The sequence below is a fragment of the Narcine bancroftii genome, chromosome 14, assembly GCF_036971445.1.
Source record: "Narcine bancroftii isolate sNarBan1 chromosome 14, sNarBan1.hap1, whole genome shotgun sequence".
Classification (NCBI taxonomy): Eukaryota; Metazoa; Chordata; class Chondrichthyes; order Torpediniformes; family Narcinidae; genus Narcine; species Narcine bancroftii.
The window spans coordinates 12,259,984-12,281,848 of record NC_091482.1 but is presented as its reverse complement, the minus strand read 5'-3'; the positions used below and the strand labels follow the sequence as shown (position 1 = coordinate 12,281,848).

The window sequence follows — 21,865 nt, the reverse complement described above, 5'->3', positions numbered from 1 at the left end:
TACCCAATGTCAGTTGTAGGTTGATAATGTAGTCCCAGGACAGATGTGGGACTGAGGGGGGAGTCTGTAGCTAATGGTCTTCCCATGCACCTACAGTTTTGTTCTTCTAGATAGGAATAGCTCCAAGCTGAGGAGGGAATGGAGTGGCAATCCAAGTGGACATCTTTGTCCTGGATGGTGCTGAGCTTCTTAAATGTTGTTGGAGCTTCCTTTCCCAGAAAGCAATGTAGCATATAGAAATTGGAAAAAATAAAGTCAATGGGCATCAAAGGGGAAACATTCCCATGTTTGCAGTCACAACTCACAAAAAGAAGAAGTTGTTGCTGTCTTGTCTGGGACATCATTGCAAGAGTTCCTTAAGGCAGTAATATTGGATCAATCATCTTCAATGGTTTTCTATCAATCAAGATCAGAAGGGAGGATATTCATTGATGACTGCACAATTTTCTTTGCCATTCACAGATCCTCAGCAAATGAAACAACCCATACAGCAAGTCGAAGTCAACATTCAGGTGTGGGCTAATAAGTTGCAGGTAATATTTGTATTACAAAAATTCTAGCCAATGACCACCTCCTAAAAGACAGTATGACCACCTCCACTTGATATTGAAGCACAAATTTAGAAGAATAGAGCAAGAACCTGCTATTTGAACTTTTGAACCTTCTTTCATTCAATAAGATCTGATCATCTGAATTCAGTACTTTGTTTCAACTTTATCCTCACATTCCATGACCCCTCTAGCTCTTAAAAAAAAATCCAACTATTTTTGGAACACATTTAATGATTTGGCTTCAGCTGCTTTCTGTGGCAGAGATTTCCACAGGTTCACATTCTCTGGGAGAATGAATCTCAGTCTTAAAAGCTTACATCTTATCCTTAGACTCTGATCCTTGTTCGAGACTATCCGGAACATCCATCCTATCGAGTTTGTGGAATTTTTGTAGTTTACGTGAGATCTTCTCTCAATCATCTCAACTTTAGTGAATCTGTACCCAATTAACTCAATCTCTCTTTGTAAATTTATCCTGCCATTCCAGGAATTAGTTTGGAGAACTACTATCAGTGAATCCTGCATTATTTATATCTTGGGTGTCACCCATTTCCTAGATGTAACTGGATTAGCCACACAAATGCAGGCACATTCTTCCCATCAACTTGGCAGAGACCCTTCATGCCTGGTTGACATTTTGGATAGTTCCATAGATGTGTACACTAAAATTCAAGTGCCTTTCACATTTATATTTTCTGTAAATTTGAAAGAATTGGGTCTTTTCATACATTTGTGAAGCATGTTAAGTTTCCAAGTACAATAAAATCCATCAAGTCCCTTTCCAGCCAAAAAAAGATTTTTAAAATATCTTTACAAGATTTACTATTTTATTCTCTTACCTTGTATTGGTTCTTCATTATTTCACCCTCTATCTCAGCCACTTACTAGGTAATGGATTTATCTGTGCCAAAATAAAATCAAGTTCAAGTTTACTGTCACATATACCAAGGTGCAAGGTTAAGATATGATCTTTTTAAGGTCTTCTTTTACAGATTCTATCTTTTCATTGGTTGCTGCATGACCGGCTGAGTTCCTCCAGTATCTCAGTGGAATTTATTATTTTAAAATATGGAACACTTCATGAATTTGCATGTCATCCTTGCACAGGGGTCATGCTAATCTTCTCTGTGTTGTTCCAATTTTAGTATATATGCGGCTGAAGCGATCATATTTCTGTGTACTTTTACAGAAATCAGCTTCCCAGGAATTTACATATATAAATTATAACAATATTTTTGGAAACTTTAGTTGGAGGAAGATTTTTACTTGATCAAAAATGTGATAAATTGATACTAAATATGTGTGTATATGAGTTATAGATATTGCTGTTGGATAATTAAACCACTTGTTTTATACTAGTAATCTTGCCTCAATTACAATGTAGGGTGGTGAATGAGGTGCTAGTCAAGTCACACGTCAAATTTAAGCTTGACAAACTTTTCTTTGCATTGTTGAGGGAATGTTGTTGGGGAGAAATTATTTTGCAATGAGATGTTGAACTGAAGCTCCACATGCCTGTTCTCGTCTGGTTAAAAGATGCATCGAGTTGTGGCTAACCTCACCAAAAGAGATCATTCGGTATTTCACCAGTTCAACCCATGGGACATGGGTGTGTGAAAATTAGCTGCCATGTTCACCCAAGAACCAAAGTGGCCGGGTGGGTTTGAATTTCTTTGGGAAGTTTGAGAGGGGAGTGGATTGAAATGAAAGCAAGTACTTTGTGGCTCACCTGTATGAAAGCTGGACTTGGATAACTGTTGTGAGTGAGGAAATAGGTTTGGTGGGTCTCAAAGGCAAGATCTCTAGACACACAATTATGGTAGTTAAGGATTTTATTTACAGAAGGCAAAATGTGGGAAAATAGCAACAGAGACAACACATGCACGCCCCCACACACATACTACAGCAACCATGGGAAAATAGTAGCCGCAATGGAACAACGCACCCAGTTTGATAGCGATTGTGGAAAAAGTAATAGCGGCAATTAATAATGTACATGGGAAAATAGCATGGGAACAAAGTACACACACATACAACAAACTGGGTACATACAATAATAAAGGAAAGAACACTATGGTGCCCCATCACGCCCTGACTCAGTGCAGGCATGGCTCTATGCTACTTGGGTAAAGATATATTACCAACGTTTTGGGCCTGAGCCCCTCAAGGCATCAGCAAAGAACAAGGAGGTGCCAACCCTTTTAAACAGTACACATCTTACCAACAGTTTCTCCAGCGCCCTTCCATGGTTCTAGGCCTAGAGTGAAGCAAGGTGCTCTCAAGCTGGCAGAAAGGGAGAACAAACAACACATGGCACCTTTATAGTGCTGGAGGGTTGAGGGCTCCAGTCCAGGTAATTTACATGCGATAGTAATGGGTGGGGCGGGACCAAACTTTGATTGGCAGCTTTTGTGGCATCCAACTAGGTAGGGGGCAGTGCTGTCTCGTGACAGCCACAACCATTTCCAATACAGCAACAAGGCTGTATTTTGCCCTGAAGCATAGATTCTCACTAAATGCACAGCATGTTCCTGACAAACTGTAACATGAGAATCATCAGGTAAATGACAAAGCAGATTTAGAACTACAATGTGCAGCTTGGTGATATCATACATACTGCAATGTAGAATCAACTTCAGGAAACTTTACACACTTTCAGTGGCAGATACATTTTGAAGGTGTTGATCGGCTTAACTGCCTACTCCTCAAAATTCCCTGAAAGTCGATGGGTGCAGGAGTACCCCAGAACTCACTCCAGGTTCCTTAAGCCACCCCACCTCCAACCCATTCTCATCTTTACAACACAACCTCCATTCTCCATAAGAGGTTTCCCACCACTGACAGGTCACCTCCCTGGTTCCATCTGAATATTAGTCTTTCCCCAATTAGGGAATTGATCAGGTGAAATTGGTAAGGGATTGATGAGGGGAGGTCAATAGGGATTAGTAGGAATTGGTCAGGGGAGGTCAAGGTTCAGTCAGGGGTTGATTGGGCAGGTTGGATGGGAGGGTTGTATGTGGGAAATTCTGCCTCACTAATTTGGTGGGTTTTTTTTTTGAGGAGGAAAACCTGGAAAAGTCTTTGACAAAGTTCTTTGAGGAAGTTTGCTCCAGATGGTTAAAGCACATGGGATTCAAGATGGCTAATTAGATCCATAATTGGCTTAGTGATAGGAGGCAGAGGGAAGTGGTGGAAGAATGCTTTTCTGATTGAAGCTTGTGACCATTGGTGTACCACAAAGATTGGAGTTGAACCCTTGCCCTTTGAGATACACATCAATAATTTGGATATGAATCCAGCAGGGGTGATTACTAAATTTGCAGATGACTTGAATATTGGTGGTGTAAATAGTGAGGAAGGTTGTCTAAGGATGGCTGCTGGATATAGATCAGATAGAAGGTTGGGAGAAGCAGTGCAAATGAAATTTCATCCCAACAAGGTGATGTGTTTTGTGAAGTCCAATGGGGATAGGATATAAGCAGTAATCAGTAGGTTGCTTAGGAATATTGATGGCCATGAAGTTCAAGTCCATCATTTTCTTCAAGTAACAACACAGTTAGATAGGGTGGTGAAGAAGGCATATGGGTGTTGTGAGTGAGGAAACAGGTTTGGTAGTTCTCAAAGGCAAGGACTCTGAAGACAGTTTTGATGTTGGGAAGGATTTTATTTACAGAAGGCAAGTGTGGGAAAATGGTAACTGATGGAGCACACACAATGAACTGGTACATAAAATGACCAGTGAAAAATCACTATGATGGCCAACCACCCCTTGACTCAGTGCAGACATGGCTCTATGTTATAAGGGACACTGATTAAACACTCCCAACCCTTTTAACAGTGCACATCTTACCAGCAATTTCTCCAGCACCCTTCCACATTTCTAGGCCTGGAGTGAAGCAGGGTAGTCCCAAACTAGCAAAGAGAGCTTGTGGCACCTTTATAGTACTGGAAGGACACGCCCACATCATTGACTGGGGGCCAATGGCTCGGTGGCAAGAGGGTTAATCTAATTACGACAGCCAATGGCCTAAGGCCAACTACAGGCATGCTGGAGAGTGCAGTCCAGATAATTTACCCGAACTAATGGGTGAGGCGGAACCAAACCTTGATTGGCAGCTGATGTGTCCCCCCCCCGCAACTAGGGAGAGGGGACAGTGCTGTCACATGACAGCCACAACCCTTCCCAATACAAAAGGGAAGAAATCATAAAAGTTGTCAATTGTAGCAATTTTACAAGACATGGGTTAGACCGTACAGATTTTTTCATGCAGTTCAGGTTGTCACACTATTAAGATGATGACATTGCATTAGAGAGCATGCAGAGAAGGTTCACCAGGACATTGCCTGGACTGGAGAACTTTAGTTATGGGAGAGTTTGGATAGGCTTTTCTCTGCAGCAAAGTAGGCTTGGTATGACCTGATAGCAGTATATACAATTATAAGAGGCAAAGCTAGGGTCGATAGTTAGAATCTTTTCTCTATAATAGGGGTATCAGATGTAAGAGGGCAGAAGTTTAATGTTAGAGAAAGGAGCTTTAAAAAAGATTTGAGGGGAATTATTTTTTTTAAATAGAGAGTGGTTGATATCTGGAAGTTGTTGCCAAAGGGGTTAATGGTTAAATATGATGACAGCATTTAATAAACATTTAGACCAGCATTTAAAGAGGCAGGCCATTGAAAGATTTGGATCTAGTGGGGGCAAATGGGATTAATGTAGATGGTCAAAAAGGTTGGCATGCACATGATGGGCCAGAGGGCCTGATTCTGTGCTGTACTACTCTATGGTCCCATGATAGACACATCATTCATATGCCTAACACCAAACTCCCAAGACAGATTCGGTGCAACTTTCATGGGAAGCTGGTGGTCAAAGAGATGGATCCAACAGAGTGCTCAAAGATTCCTTGCAAAAATGTCATATCCCCATGGACTTGAGAATCCCTCGTCTATGACCAAGCAGATTTGATTAGGAGTAACTGTAATGGGATTGAGAACCTCTAATGCAGTGGTTTTCCAAACTTTTTTCTTTCCATTCACGCACCACTTTTAAGTAATCCCTGTGCCATAAGTGCTGTGATTCATACAGGATTACTGAAGATGATGCTTGAGTGGGGAAAAAAGATTGAGAATCACTGCTCTCAACCTAATTGCTACTGAAATATTTTGCTTGAGAAAAATTGTCATTGGCCCATTTCCTTAGGAGTTATGAAACCGTGCACATAATGAGTCAATTAGGTACGATTAAAGCAGTGGTTCCTAAAATTCGTCTTTCCACTCACATACCACCTTCAGCAATCCTTTACTAATCACAGAGCACCTATGGCCTAGGGAATACTTAAAGTGGTATGTGAGTGGAAAGAAAAAGTTTGAAAACCACTGCTCTAATATCTGCACTGGAGCACACAGAAGCCTTGTGCTATTGGTGGAAGGAATGTACTGCAGGATCAACCATTCACCCACCTATCCTGTGATAATATTCGTGGGTCTCCTCCCCCCACAACCCACAACACTGGAGTGGAAACTGTTTTTGATTCCAAGAGAACCAAGAAGAAGATCTAGAAGAGGTCTTATAATTGGCAAGGCTACTACATCCCATCACCAGCTTGTCCTTTATTTATCGAAATAAGCTTAACATCATTCTGATGCTTTAGAAAACTACAATATCCTTTGGCTTTTGAAACTTGAAGTTCATGCCAAATGTTTGAAGTTGTAAATTCCCAAGCCAACACACCAAATCCATCCCTTCCAAACAGGTTTAAAAATGACACTATTTTAATACAAACTAGATCATTGGTTTTAGCAAACATTTAGAAGCATATTAACTGCAATGCTTTGATTCCATTTGAATTGCCATGGCAATATAACTCAGAAAGATCAATCGTAACTAAAGCCTGACCCAGTTTCAATGAGAACCCTTGGTAAGAGGCCAAAATTAATTGAATCTCTGATTCACTGAATGCTCCAGTTAAGTTTTATCAGGAAGATGGATAAATTTGAAACAACAAAACATTCTTTTAAACATTGATGGCTGCCAGAGTCACATTTCTTCGACATAAACAATGTTGATCTTTCCATAATGTTTGTATTTTTGGCTAATGGTCAGATTTCAGATTCAGATTTCATGACATCACATACAACCTTGAGATTCTTTTTCCTGTGGGCAAGGTAGAATTACCACTTATTTTGCTAGTGCAAAAAAACAAGGTATGCAATGTGCACATGTAAGCAATTAAAGAAATGTAACCATCCTGACTGTACAATTCAGAGAGGAAAAAAATCAATAAAGTGCAAAAGTAAGAGCCCTTAATTGAGCCCCTGATTGAGTTTATTGTTGAGGAGTCTGATGGTGGAGGGGGAGCAGCTATTCCTGAACCTGGTGGTGAGAGTCTTGTGGCACCTATACCTCTTTCCTGACGGTAACAGCAAGAATAGAGCGTGTCCTTGACGGCACCTTTTCCTGCAGATATTCTCAATAGTGGGGAGGGTTTTGCCTGTGATGTCCTGGGCTGTGCCCACTACCCTTTGGAGGGCTTTATGCTCAGGGGTATTGGTGTCCCTATACCGTGGTTGGCTTCCAATTCAAGGTTGCATACATAAGGATGAAATTGTTCTATGCTTTAGTTGTCTAGAGCCAACTACTGTAAACTCCATTTATAACTTGGTGGAAGGTGTTCATTAGTTACATGCTATATTTTATAAAGACCTTCATTAGAAAGATTTCAATCATGAGTTGATTGAAATGCTAAACCATTCTGGGACAACACCCATTATTACAAGGGAAAACATGAAAACTGCAGTTGCTGGAATCGTGAGCCAACACTGAACTGCTGGAGGGAATCAGTAGGTCAAGTAGAATAAAGGGGTAAAAATGGTCACTCACCATTTTGGCTCGGGAACCTCTATTGAGCCTGTCTTATTAAAGGGTCCCACCCAAAATGGATTCCGCCCAATCTGCTGAGTTCCTCGTGCACTCAGTGTTGCTTCAAACAATATCCAGCCTCTTTATAAAACATAACGAGAGCATTCGGTAAATCAGACATTGCAATGAAATTTGGTTGAAACATCAGAGCTATAATCTTTGATGTCAAGGTCTGTGACCATTAACCTTTTTTTTAAAAAAAAGAGATACAGCATGGTAACAGGCCCTACCATTCCATGAGCCCAGATTGAAAATGAAGGCTGTCGTTAAATTAAGATACTTTTCTCAAGTTGCAGAAATGTGGAGGGGTGGAGAGAGATCCAATATCTGCAAACTTTTTTTGTTTGAATTGCTGATTAGAAACAAGATGGCTGAAGGAATCAAAACCTGCACTAGCAACTTCTCGATGACCAAATTACTTGTCTTTTCTCTACCTCTTCCTTTAAAATAGCGTTTTAAAGCTATTGCTTGCATTGGGGATGTAGGCTTCTGCTCTAATATGTCTGCATGTGGTTCTCAACCACTTTTAGTTTGATTAATTAACCTTTGAAGAACCTTGGCAAATATTGCTGTATTAGAGAATCGCTATAAATCTTGTTGATTATTCTTTCACTTAAAGGGGATATGCCCAAACATAAAGAAAAAAAATTCAGACAGTCATGATCCAGCAACTGATGAGATAGAGCAAATTGAAGTATTGATAATGATAGTGAGTTCATGGTCATAACATGGTCATGGTCAAAACATACTGGGGGTGTAGGTCAATTAGGTGTAATTGGGTGGCATGGGCTTGAGGGCCGAAAGGGCCTCTTTCTGTGCTGTATGTCTAAAATTTTTTTTAAATTAAATGTACCAAAATTTTTGCTTGGTGCAGCCAATCAGGAATACGAGATACAACACCTATTAGTTCAAGTTCATTTATTATCATCCGATTGTACATATACAACCAGACAAAGCAGCTTTTCTCCAGATCACAGTACACACACACACACACACACACACACACACACACACACACACACACACACACACACACACACACACACGCTGTATACACAAAATACACAATGCATAATAATCACATATATACATAAAGATATAATTTAAAATAAATATATGTAAATATTTTGGGTTGATTTACTCAGTTGCAGGACACTATTCATTAATCTCGCAGCCTGTGAGAAGAAACTATTACCCAGACTGGCAGCCCTTATTTTTAGACATAGACATAGAAATACAGCGTGGTAACAGCCCTTTAGGCCCCTGATCCCACGCCACTCAATTACACCCAATTGATCGACAACCACGGTATGTTTGAACTGAGGGAGGAAACCGGAGCACCCGGAGGAAACCCATTTGGACACGGGGAGAACATACAGCGCTGGATTTGAACCTCAGTTGCTGACGCTACAATAGCATTGTGCTAACTGCCACACGAACCGTGTCGCCTGCTACTCTAACTGTATTACCCTATATGTATTTCTTGATGGTAGTGGGTCAAAGGTACTGCGTCCTTGATGGAAAGGGTTTTCTACAATTTATTGAGCTCTATTTAATCAATGCTCCCAGTAAATGTCATCAATAATGGAAAGGGAGACCCTAGTGATCTCAGGGGTTTGCGTATTCTCCCTGTGTCCGTGTGGGTTTCCTCCTGATGCTCCAGTTTACTCTCACCTTTTAAAAACACACTGGAGGTGTAGGTCAATGGAAAACATATGATTTTTTGGGCCAAAAAAAGTGGTGGGGGAGTTGGGGTGGAGTAGTTAACTATTACATGGGGTTGACTATTACACGATAATAAATATAAAGAATAGTTAGAAAATAAATGTTCACAGTTACAATAAGTACAAGAGAAACCCTGATCCTTTGAATTTTATATTGTGGCTCTTTGCTTCTGAATATTAAATCACTTAAAAATAATTTAAGATAAATCAATCTAGGAATGCTTAAAGGTTCTGCTTTCAGAGATGACAGGTTGACATTCTGGACCCTCCATGAAACAAACTTGATGCACATTCGCTCATCCATAATCAATGGATGAAGACACCAGTCTTTTGTTCATCAAGACATAAGATCATGAATAGCAAACTCAGAGGGCAAGAAAGTCAACAGTGGAACACTGATACTTTGATTTGCTGGCAAGATGAATCTGTTATAGTTTGTCTTGTGTCACCCGGTAAATAAGACAGAACGCATTGCGGTGACTCGTATTAGATGTGCATCAAATGACCTTACTGCCCATTGTTAAAGTAATTAAACTAGATTGCTCCATTGAATGACTGCTGTCATCAATCCCAGAACAACCACATTTTCATAATGTCAAGTCAAAAGAGATTGCAGATGCTGGAGTCTGGAATTTAAAAAAAGCAGAAAGCTGGAGAAAAAACTCAGTGGGTCAAGCAGCGTCTGTGGAATCAAAAGGTTTAAATTGATCTTTCTGGTTGATTCCCTGCATCAGGACTGAAAGATTGTAGTATTAGGGAGAGGTGGGACACTGACCACCTGAACCTCTCCACTGTGTTCACCCACTCTAACCTTCCCCCTCTGCTCTGAATTGTCTGCTAACAGCAGACCAATCCCAACCTTCTTATTAAACCCACACACAAGGGAGGTGACGTTGTTGTTGGGTGCACTGATTTCTACCTTATAGAGTCCAAATGCCAGCATTCTGATAAATCTCATAACTTTTCCTGAACCATGGTCAAGCTATCAAACATTAGTCCACTGTGCCTTGGACTGTTACAAATAGAGTAGCATGGTTAGCATAGAAGTTAGTGCAATGCTGTTACAGACCCAGCGACTGGGTTCAAATTCAGCACTGTTTGTAAGGAGTTTGTACATTCTCCCCATGGGTTTCTTCCTTATGCTCTGGTAGGTCATTTGGGTGTAATTGGGTGGCACGGGTTCGTGGGCTGAAAGGGCCTGTTACTGTGCAGTCTATTTAAATTTAAATCACCACATCAGGAGATCTGCCCTCCATAGCTTTCAACACAACTCCATTGTTTCGGCCTACTCTCGCCAAGCTAAACTCCCTGCTCCCTCCACTGGTCTAGTTGGTTCCAAGGACACCTCACATAGCCTCCAGCCTTTTGGTGTCTTCCAATTCCCTAGTTCCAACCAGCTCATCTTTGCTGTGGACATCCAGTCTCTCTATATCTGAATATCTTGTCAGCAAGGTCCCTGGAACCTTTTATTTTTCCTTCAACAAAGACACAATAGGTTTCCCTCCACTAACATTTTCATCTACTTGGCAGAACCCATCCTTCTCCAAACAACCTCTCGTTCGATTTCAGCAGACCAATGGTGTTACTCTGAGCACTTGCAAAAGCCCAGCCCAGTGGTTCTCAATTTTTTTCTCTCCATTCACATACCACCTTAAGTAATCCCTTACCAACCACAGAGCACTTATGGTATCCAATGCCATAGGTACTCTGTGGCTAGTATGGGATTACTTAAGGTGTTATATGAGTGGAAAGAAAAAGATTGAGAATCAATTGCCCAAGCAACACCTGCCCCTTTTCTTTTGGCTATGTGGAATTGTCCTTGTTCCAAATCTTTTGCAGCACACTAAACTCTATCTCCGCTACATTGACGACAGCATTGGTGCCATTTTCTGCACTCGCCAATCAAAATCACTGATGCAGATGGAAATAACCACAGGAATAGTAATATGTAGGTTGTTACAAAAGAAGACTCGGAAAATAGGGCTACATAAATCAAGACAAAGATGGGAAGTAGATTTGAATAAGCAAATAAATGAGAGCAATTGGATGGATTTATGTTGAGAAAGTATGAAATGTACAATAAATTTGAAGTGTAGGTTAGGACAGTATAATTGTATTCATCAGTTATATTTGACACCACATAAGTTAAGTAAATTGAACCATATCTTTGTGGATTTACATTTTAGATGTAGACAAGAAGTTTGTACATTTCTGCATTCTACTTGGCAGTGTCCTCAGATTAAACCTTTTTGTTTGGAAATTAATACAGGTACACAATCCTTTATCTGGAACCCTTGGGCGTCAGTGTGTTCCGAATTTCAGATTTTTACAGATTTCGGAAAGCCGGATTTAAGTCCACCCGAATTGTGCTGCCATGTCCACCCCTACCCCCTTCCAGTCACGCTGCCGCCTCCCCCTCCCCCCTCACCTGCTCGACTTGTACTGACGGTCTCCACCCCCTCACCCGCCCAACTCGCGCTGCTGTCTCTCTCCCTACTTGCGGTTTTTGGAGCTTTCTGTTTTTTTTCCGGATAAAGGATTGTGTACCTGTAACTTATTAGAATGAATAATGGGGGTTAAATTCCCACAGGATCGAATGTTGTTTTTACTTGGTGATATTAAAGGGATTAAACCTAAATTAAAATTGAATATGAACCAAGTGAAGTTTGTTCAAATTGCTTTAGCAATACTGAGAAAATATATTGCTATAACTTGGAAGTCTGATATAGATTAGCGTGCAGAAGTTTGGAGATGCATACCTCTTGAGAAAATTACATAATTTAAGAGATAAATATATATTTTAGAAAATATGGAGCCCATGTGGTGTTGCTATGGATATTTAAATGAAACTCAGACATTCCCTTTCTCCTAAAATAGGTCTCCGCATATTATAAAAAACCTTAAAGTGAGGAGTACTCTTGTCGAAAATCTCACCCCATATTTTTCTATTTCCTTTCTTTCCTTTTTCTTGTCTTTGTAGCAGATTGGGGAGAGGGGTATTAAATAGTGGGGGGAGGGGGGTCTTTCTTTTTTCTTCTTTTGTCTCTCTTTTTCTTATATATACCACATGTCTTTGTAATATTAAATAAATGAATTTTTTGTAGTTTTAAGATTTATAATTATCGTTTTTTTAAAAAGGAAATAACCACAGGAAGCACTTTTGATGCCACACAGAATTTCTAGGCCGCCGTATTTATTTATATCAGAGTTTGAAATGGAGGCAGGGTGGATGATATATTTCATTGCAGGCAGTCTACTGAACAGCAAAATATATCAATTTAATCAGAAAAACATCATGATAAATACTTGTCTGGTTAAATTCCGGATCATTTCACCAGAAAATTCAGTGAGTGGACAAATTATGAATACATTGTGTGCATAAATTCAATCTCAGTTACTTCTCGTAATGTGAGTTCCGAGCTTCATTACCCAATTATCTCCACTCTGGCTGGTTGCTTATGGGGCTGACACAACATGCAGCCTAAACAGTAGTACCTAATAAGCACAAAACTCAGTATTGTGGTAAAGCCCATGTCACATCAAAAGTCGTTTTCTGACTAAAACAATTCATGTTTCTCCAAAAATGGAATAGTTTAGGGCAGTGGATTTCAAATGTTTTCTTTCCACTCACATACCACTTTAAGTAATTCTTATGCTGTAGGTGCTCTGTGGTTAGTAAGGGAAAAGTGAAGAAAAAGTTTGAAAACCATTGGTTTAGGGCAAGACCTATACACCAATTAACTTCAATTAATTTGCTAAATTGAATTATATGGCATGTTTTAATTTAGTTTTTTAACATACAGAATGGTATCTGGCCATTTTTGCCCTCAAGTCTGTGCCGCCCAATTACCCCCAATTGAAGTACACCTCTGGTACATTTTGAACAGTGGGAGGAAACCGGAGCACCCGGAGGAAATCCACACAGACGTGGGGAGAGCGTAAAACTCCTTACAGACTGCTCTGGATTTGAACTTCGGTTCCCGGCGCCAGATCACCGTTGCGATAACCTCTGTGCTGCGCTGGCCATGCCACTCAGGTTTAGAGGATCCAACTGCTGTGGCCTTTCACAAAAGTGTGTCCCATAAAGTAAAATATTTCATTCTCCCAAGAACAGCGGTACATTATTAACGAGCAGCTCACCATCTCCAGTATTTTTCCTCATAAACTCAAATTCAGGTTCGAGTTCATTTATCATCCGATTGTTTCAGTGCAACCCGTCGAAACAGCGTTCTTCAGTCCACAGTGTACACCAGTGCAAACACACATACAGACATAGCAAAAATTCAGAGAGTACAGTACATATATGCATATATTTAAAATTAATATTGTTAATAAATAGTAGAGTCTCAAGAGCCAGTAAACCACAGAGCAGATCGCCGGAGACGGGAGGGAGGCCGTCGCAAACACTGTGCGAGAAGACTGAAGCGTGGCAAACAGGCCAACATTTGCGTTAGACTGAAAGTTAACCAGTTCAGACCAGTGCTCACGACGATCTTACTTGCAAATAAAAGATCGTTAGAAAAGAAAATGGATTACCTGAGACTGCATCTGAACCAGAGAGAAATGCAGGCCTGCTGTGGTCTGGTGAAATGTACTTCATCCATGAATAAAATGGATCAGCACTTTGATAATGTTGTCAAATTCGAGAAAAAAAAAATTCTGCAGCATTCAACCAACCATTCCCGAAAAGAAATTCTCCCAGTCTCGGGACACTAACTCAAAAAAAGGCATTTTGCTGAATGGAAAAATTCTTAACACCCTTCAAGAACATGACAGGATTGAGTTAAATATGTTTTTGAGCTCAATAATTATTTGAAACCTCCTTCAAGACTCTTTTTTAAAATCTGACCCTTACTCAAAAGGTAGGCTGATCAGACTATGAAGGGTTACTTACTTCAGCAAATAGGGATCCACCCAACAGCATATGAAAGAGGATGGAACTGAATCACCTTGAAGGAATAGTTTAATGGGATCAATTCAGCTTTAATTATGGCTTTACGTAGGACATCATAGAAACCGAACATTGCATAAGGAAGAAACAAAAACAGAAGATGCTGCAAATGCTCAGAAGATCAGTTAGTAAACGTGGAGGGTGAAACAGATCGACCACATTTTATGGAAAGGGGAAATTAGGATTTTGAGGAGAGAGAGTGGTGGAGAGATCAAAGCACGTATCTATGATAGGGTGGGGACCAAAGAGAGTCTGAATGATACAGGTGATATTATTTAAAGAAATATGGCCTTTATGGTCTTGATCTTCTAATATGAATTTTGATGTATAACAATACATCAGATTTTTCCGTAAGATCATAAACCTGACGGTTATGAAACAAAAGCACTGAGACCGATAGATCATGTAAGGGAGTCTCAGACTACAATTCAAATGATTATTTCAAAATTTCTTCTGAAGATTGGAGACATAAGAGACTGTAGAGCAAGGAGGAAATTGGTGGAATGAGGCAGAATCTGTGGAGAAATTGATATCTTCCATGGTTAAACAATTCTTAAGAGTGGAACAGGAATTGTGCTTTTTTTTAAGCAAGGAATTATCATTGCATTAAGTTGAATCACAGAGGCAGTCAAACATGTGTTGGCAATGGTATTTGTCATTTTCACATGGAAGGAAAAAATGTTAAAATGCAACCTGCGTGATTTCTCGACAAGTCATCAATGCAACTCCTGACACCGTGCATAAGTCCTTAAAGGTGCCACACATCAGATATGATGTGAAAAGACATTCAAATTGCAGGATCAGGATTTAATTATTGAAATGCCTTAATTAATGTGGGTGGAACTGCATCACAAGATGTGACAAAATCTTATGTAACACCCAGGCTCTTCTGGCTGGTTTTTCAGGTGACATAGTGGTAATGAATGGAATATGGAGAGAGCCACTTGGTTTGTATTGGGGTCTACAGTATTATTTAACTGTCTTTCTATCAGGGAATATGTCATATCCTGTGTAACATTGCCTTCGTGTTCCAAAATAAATGTAGAAAATTGATGGGAATACTCTTCATGTCAGGCAGTACCTGTGGAGAGGTAAATTATGGTCAATTACCTTTTTAATGACTAGCCGAGTACCTCCAATATTTATTTCAGGTTTCCTGAATCTGCTCCCCTTTTCCACTCAAATGAGTGGTAGTAGACACATCTCAGGACTTCACAAGGAAAACCCTCATCATCATCGAGAACATCCACAGGGAATGCTGCCGTCGGAGAGCAGCAGCAATCATCAAGGATCCACACCATCCAGCACACACTCTGTTCTCGCTGCTACCATCCGGAAAGAGGAATAGGTGCCACAAGGTTTTTTTAAAAATATTTTTTTTATTTTTCACACTGTGAACCATATCAACCAAAATATGTACAAACACATCTCATTAAATTTACACAGTGGTCTTTTCTCCCCTTTTCCCCCCTCCCTCCCTCCCCTCAACCCACCCCTCCAATACCCATAAATATTCAACATATACAATACAATAAAACCATAAAACAATATTTTCACACAAAGGAAAATAAACAAGAAAAATGCGTCATCTATTTATTACACACTGAATCTAGACATTTTGTCTTCTTATCATTTTCATTCTCATTTTAGGGAATGGAGGTCGTAGGCAAGCTCTCTCTGATATGTTCCATGTATGGTTCCCAAGTTTGTTCAAACATTGTGACTTTATTTTTTTTAATGATGTTATTTTTTCCAATGGAATACATTTATTCATTTCCATGACCCATTGCTGTATTCTCAGGCTCTCTTCCATTTTCCAAGTTGAGATTATACATTTTTTTTGCTATCGCTAAGGCTATCATAATGAATTTTTTTTGCACTTTATCCAATTTGAGGCCTAATTCTCTACTTCTTATGTTGCTTAAAAGAAATATCTGTTTTTTTTGGTCTGTTATTTTTCATAATTTTATTTAGTATCCAATTTAATTCTTCCCAAAACGTATTCACTTTTGTACATGCCCAAGTTGCATGTAATGTTGTTTCCATTTCCTTCTTACAGCGAAAACATTAATCCGATAATGTTGAATCCCATTCTTTTAATTTTTGAGGAGTGATATATACCCTGTGTAACCAATTATACTGTATCATGTGTAACCTTGTGTTTATTGTATTCTTCATAGTTCCAGAACATAACTTTTCCCAGACTTCATTTTTTATCTTTATGTTTAGATCCTTTTCCCACTTCTGCTTAGGTTTAGAGTTTATTTCATTTTCCTTATCTTGCAGCTTAATGTACATGTTGGTTATAAATCTTTTAATTATCATTGTGTCTGTAATCACATATTCAAAGCTGTTTCCTTCAGGTAATCTCAAGCTGTTTCCCAATTTATCCTTTAAATACGTTTTCAGTTGATGATATGCAAACATTGTACCATGAGTTATTCCATATTTGTACTTCAACTGTTCAAATGTTAATAAATTATTTCCCAAAAAACAGTTTTCTATTCTTTTGAAATCCAGAGTAGGTCCTTTGCAGTCGGAATCAGGGGAATATATAATGGGGAATAAGGAAATGGCAGACAAATTAAATTCTTACTTTAGTTCTGTTTTTACAAGAGAGGATACAAATAACCTCCCAAGGATGTTGGGGAACATAGAGACTAATGCAAGGGAGGAACTGAAAGAAATCAGTATCTCTAAGGACATGGTCTTGGGTAAATTGATGGGATTGAAGGCAGATAAATCCCAAGGGCCTGATAATCTACATCCTAGGGTACTCAAGGAAGTGGCCATTCAGATAGCAGATGCTTTAAGAATTATTTTCCAGAACTCGATAGACTCAGGATCAGTACCCATGGATTGGAGGGTAGCTAATGTTACCCCACTATTTAAAAAGGGGGGTAGAGAAAAAGCGGGGAATTATTGGCCGGTGAGCCTTACATCAGTAGTGGGCAAAATGATGGAATCCATTATTAAGGATGTAATAGCGGAGCATATGACTAGCAGAGAAGGGATCGGACGGAGTCAACATGGATTTACAAAAGGTAAATCATGCTTGACAAATCTATTGGAATTCTTTGAGATGGTGACAGGTAAAATAGATGGGGGAGAGCCAGTGGATGTGGTGTACCTGGACTTCCAAAAGGCCTTCAATAAGGTCCCGCATAAACGACTGGCTTCCAAAATCAAGGCTCATGGGATTGGGGGAAAAGTATTGATGTGGATTGAGAACTGGCTGGCAGGTAGAAGACAGAGAGTTGGGATAAATGGCTCGTTTTCTGAGTGGCAGGCGGTGACCAGTGGGGTGCCACAGGGATCTGTACTGGGACCCCAGCTGTTCACAATTTACATTAATGATCTGGATGAGGGGATTGGATGTAATATCTCCAAATTTGCAGATGACACTAAGCTAGGAGGGGTTGTGTGCACGGAAGAGGGGGTCAGGAAGCTCCAGTGTGATTTGGATAAATTGAGGGACTGGGCAGATCTATGGCAAATGCACTACAATGTAGATAAATGTGAGGTTATCCACTTTGGTAATACAAACCAGAGGGCAGATTACTATTTGAATGGCAATAGATTAAGAGATGGGGAAGTGCAGAGAGACCTAGGGGTACTTGTACATCAGTCTCTGAAGGCGAGCATGCAGGTACAGCAGGCGGTTAAAAAGGCAAATGGTATGTTGGCCTTCATATCAAGAGGGTTTGAGCATAAGAACAAGGATACCTTACTGCAGCTGTACAGGGTCTTGGTGAGACCCCACCTGGAGTATTGTGTGCAGTTTTGGTCACCTTATCTAAGGAAGGATGTTCTTGCAATGGAGGGAGTGCAGAGGCGATTCACCAGGCTGATACCTGGAATGGCAGGAATGACTTATGAGGAAAGATTGCGCAAATTGGGATTGTACTCGCTGGAGTTTAGAAGATTGAGAGGGATCTCATAGAGACCTATAAAATTCTGGCAGGACTGGACAGAATGGATGCGGATGGGATGTTTCCAATGGTGGGGGAGTCCAGAACCCGGGGCCATGGTTTGAGGATAATAGGCAAACCATTTAGGACCGAGATGAGGAGGAATTTCTTTACCCAGAGGGTGGTGAATCTGTGGAATTCATTGCCACAGAGGGCAGTAGAGGCAGGTTCATTAAATATATTTAAGAGGGAATTAGATCTATTTCTTCAGTATAAGGGTATTAAAGGTTACAGAGAGAAGGCGGGGAAGGGGTACTGAACTTTAAGATCAGCCATGATCTCATTGAATGGTGGAGCAGGCTCGAAGGGTCGAATGACCTACTCCTGCTATGTTTCTATATTCTGTTCATCAGTTTTACATTTTATTTCTCTTTGTCCATCAGTTTTACCTTCTATTTCTCTGTGAAGATCTTGGTCGTCTTCTTCTTCTCTTCTTTGTGTCTGTGTCTCTTCTGTTTTTCCTGATGAGCTGCTTGTATCTCTTTGTCGGGCCTCTTCTTGCTGGGCTTCTTGTTGCTGTTCCTCCCCTCTTGGGCTGCTCGTCCGTTGTGATTCTTGACATTGGTCTTTTTGTCAATCTTCCCTCCGTTTGTCTTCCATGTCTGTTTCGTCGCACCCCCTTCTGCTGTCTTCCTTATCTTCCAGCTGAGAGCCCTGGTGTCGGGCGTCCCTCAGCTGTTCGGTCTGTGACAGCCCGCTCCTCTGCTGAGCCCCCCTCCCGCCAGTGTTCTCTTTCTCCTCTGATTGCGCATTTTTGTTTGGCTCCGAAAGCCATTTTTGTAGAGTACCAGCTGGTGGGTCATGACTCTGTAGGGCAGGTACTGACCTCGAGGGTCAGGCGCTCCTTGTCACCACAGCATCCTTTTCCTTCCTGCAGGTAAGGCCTTCTTCCTTCTTCTCCGGTGACTTTTTAACTTATTTTTTTCCAGCTTTTCTTACTTTCTTCTTCTTGGAAGCCATCTTCTTTCTCTTCTCTGTATCTTTATCTTCTATTTCTTGTACTCTATTTCTGCTATGCTTTGCTTTTTCCTAACTTTTTTTCCTATTTTCCTGGAGAGGGCTGGTTTTCCCAACCGGCCACTACTCCATCACATGCCAATGGGGTGCACCACCAGGTTCAGGAACACCAGCAACACTTCCACCATAATATTCCTCAATGACAAACTCAATCAGCGACTCATTTAAGGATTCTTAAGTTTGCACTTTATTGATTTTTTAATCTCTATTCCACAGTTTGTTTACATTTCTTTATTTGTTTACATGTGTATGTTGAGTTTAAGTTTTTTTGCACTACCAATAAGTGGTAATTCTGCCGTGCCCATGGGAAAAAGAATCTCAAGGTTGTATGTGATGTCATGTATGTACTCTGTGGTGGTACACCACCAGCCTACTGCAGGGGGCAACCTCTGTACCTGCAGGGAGTGTAAGGGGACAGGACAACAGCTGGCCAGCTGCCAATCAGTCTGCCTGAATGGATCAAGCTCCACCCGGTCAGGTGTCAATCACCCTCCAGGCTATAAGCATGTGCTGGCCTCCTGAGGCCTCACACTGAGTTGCTGCAGCCACAGCCAGCCTGGCTCTGTGGAGGTTTTTGTGGATTAAAGCCTGTTGTTCAGTCTTTACCTTGTGTATGTCTGATTCTATCTAACAGCGCATCACATACTCTGACAATAAATCTGAAATCAGATGAGAGCATGGCCAATGGACATTCCATAGAATGTCTTCAGTATCTCTGACATCAGAGACATTTGGAAAACTAGGGCCATTGAATACAATGGCCATCAGGCAGGTCCCATTAAGACATGGGGTTTCTGAGAGCTGGCTGGAAATAAGTCTGCACAGATTGGCATGTCTTTTTCTCCTGCTAAAAGTGCACCGCACATCCTGAGTGGTTTGCCACACCTTTTTCTAAAGCCTCCAGCAATAATATAATTACTGACAAACCCATTACATGACTAACTGAGAAGGTGCATGGAGAACACACCCTGTTTGCTTATACAGAGGAGTGTGAAATAATCCATCTGAGAAAAGGAAATTTTAAAAAGAAATACTGGTTGTGGTCAACTTTGCATGAAATGTGAGCAGTTTGCATTCAGTTCCAATATGACCAGTAAGGTCTCCTCGTGACTTCAGTACTCTTTAAAGAGAAACAAAGGTACAGGATGCCCTGTTGTGAGTTGTTTGATTTAAATTTATTATATTTTTTGTTGTGTAGCCACTGCTTCCGGGAAATTATTCTGAATGGAAATGAGTGACTCATTCCTGTTCTGAAATTTTACCTGCAGCAACCCTGCGGACTGCCTTCAATCTAAACTGAATTGCAGGGGGTCTGCAACAATGGGCTAATGAACATTACGTAATGGGTGACATCGACCCACGTCCAGCCAACGTAAGTACCACACCTCAAGTACCTAACAGGGAGGTCGAACAGAATATAGATAAAAGTCTTTTAAGTATATACACTTGGAGGTATCCGTACACAGGTCATTCTGTGTGAACAGCTCTCTGAAGGCAAGTGTGAAAATTGACGATGGCAAAATAACATTATTTATATGTAAAAACATATATATAACCATATAACAATTACAGCACCGAAACAGGCCATCTTGGCCCTTCTAGACAGCACTGAACCAAGTAATCTCCTCTAGTCCCACCTACCTGCATCTTGCCCATAACCCTCTATTCCCCTCCCATCCATATATCTATCCAATTTTTCCTTAAATGACAAAAATGGACCCTGCCGCCATTACTTCTCCTGGAAGCTCATTCCATACAGCCACCACTCTCTGAGTGAAGAAGTTCCCCCTCATGTTACATAAACTTTTTTCCCCTTAACTCATGACCTCTTGTTTCAATCTCTCCTACCGTCAAGAGAAAAAAAGCCTCTCCACATCAACTTTAACTATGCCCCTCATGATCTTAAATACCCTCTATCAAATTCCCCCTCAAACTTCTAAACTTCAAGGAATAAAGACCTAATCTGCTCAATCTTTCTTTGTAATCTAGATTCTGAAACCCAGGTAACATTTTTGTAATTCTTTGCACTCTCTCTACCTTGTTGGTATCCTTCCTATAATTTGGTGACCAGAAGTGCGCACAGTATTCCAAATTTGGCCTCACCCATGCCTTGAACAGTCTCAAAACATCACCTCCCAACTCCTGTATTCTATGCTTTGATTTATAAAGGCCAGCATACTAAAAGCCTTCTTCACAACCCTCTCCACGGGAGATTCTACCTTCAGGGAACGATGAACCGTTATTCCTAGATCTTCCTGCTCCACTGCATTCCTCAATTCCCTCCCATTTACTTTGTAGATCCAACTCTGCCCCTTCTCCGTATTGCTGTAAAAAACTATCCTGCACACATTTTACAAACTCCAATCCATCCAGCCCTTTCACAGAATGGATCTATATTTGGAAAATTAAAATCCCCTACTATCACAACCCTGTGCTTATTACAAATATCTGCTATCTCACTACAAATTTGCTCCTCTCGTTCTCGCTCCCCATTAAGTGGTCTATAATACACCCCTATAAGTGTGACTACCCCTTTTCCATTCCTCAATTCCACCCACACAGCCTTCCTGGACGAGCCCTCTAATCTATCCTGCCTAAGCACTGCAGTAATATTTTCCCTGACAGGCAATGCTGCATCACCCACTCTTGCCCCTCCAATTCTATCTCACCAAAAGCAATGAAATATTTAGCTGCCAATCCCATCCCTCCTGCAACCGTGTTTCACTAATCAC

General features: G+C 40.6%; 1 long non-coding RNA gene and 1 other non-coding gene across 5 annotated transcripts in view; both read right to left on the bottom strand.

The window, feature by feature from the left end:
• Nucleotides 1–7: 7 nt before the first annotated feature.
• LOC138749308 (uncharacterized) overlaps nucleotides 8–21,865 on the bottom strand; it is a 131,039-nt gene continuing 109,181 nt past the window's right edge. For 3 of the 4 annotated variants that reach the window (XR_011348557.1, XR_011348556.1, XR_011348553.1), the window contains 2 exons: nucleotides 1,391–1,452; nucleotides 8–396 (listed from right to left, as the gene is read on the bottom strand). This is a non-coding gene — a long non-coding RNA (uncharacterized lncRNA). Of the gene's footprint in view, nucleotides 397–1,390; nucleotides 1,453–7,431; nucleotides 7,552–21,865 lie in introns of all 4 variants that reach the window. The other variant, XR_011348554.1, reaches the window with a different exon arrangement.
• Nucleotides 1,614–1,720, bottom strand: LOC138750057 (U6 spliceosomal RNA). The gene has a single exon (XR_011349047.1). It is a non-coding gene; the product is annotated as a U6 spliceosomal RNA (small nuclear RNA).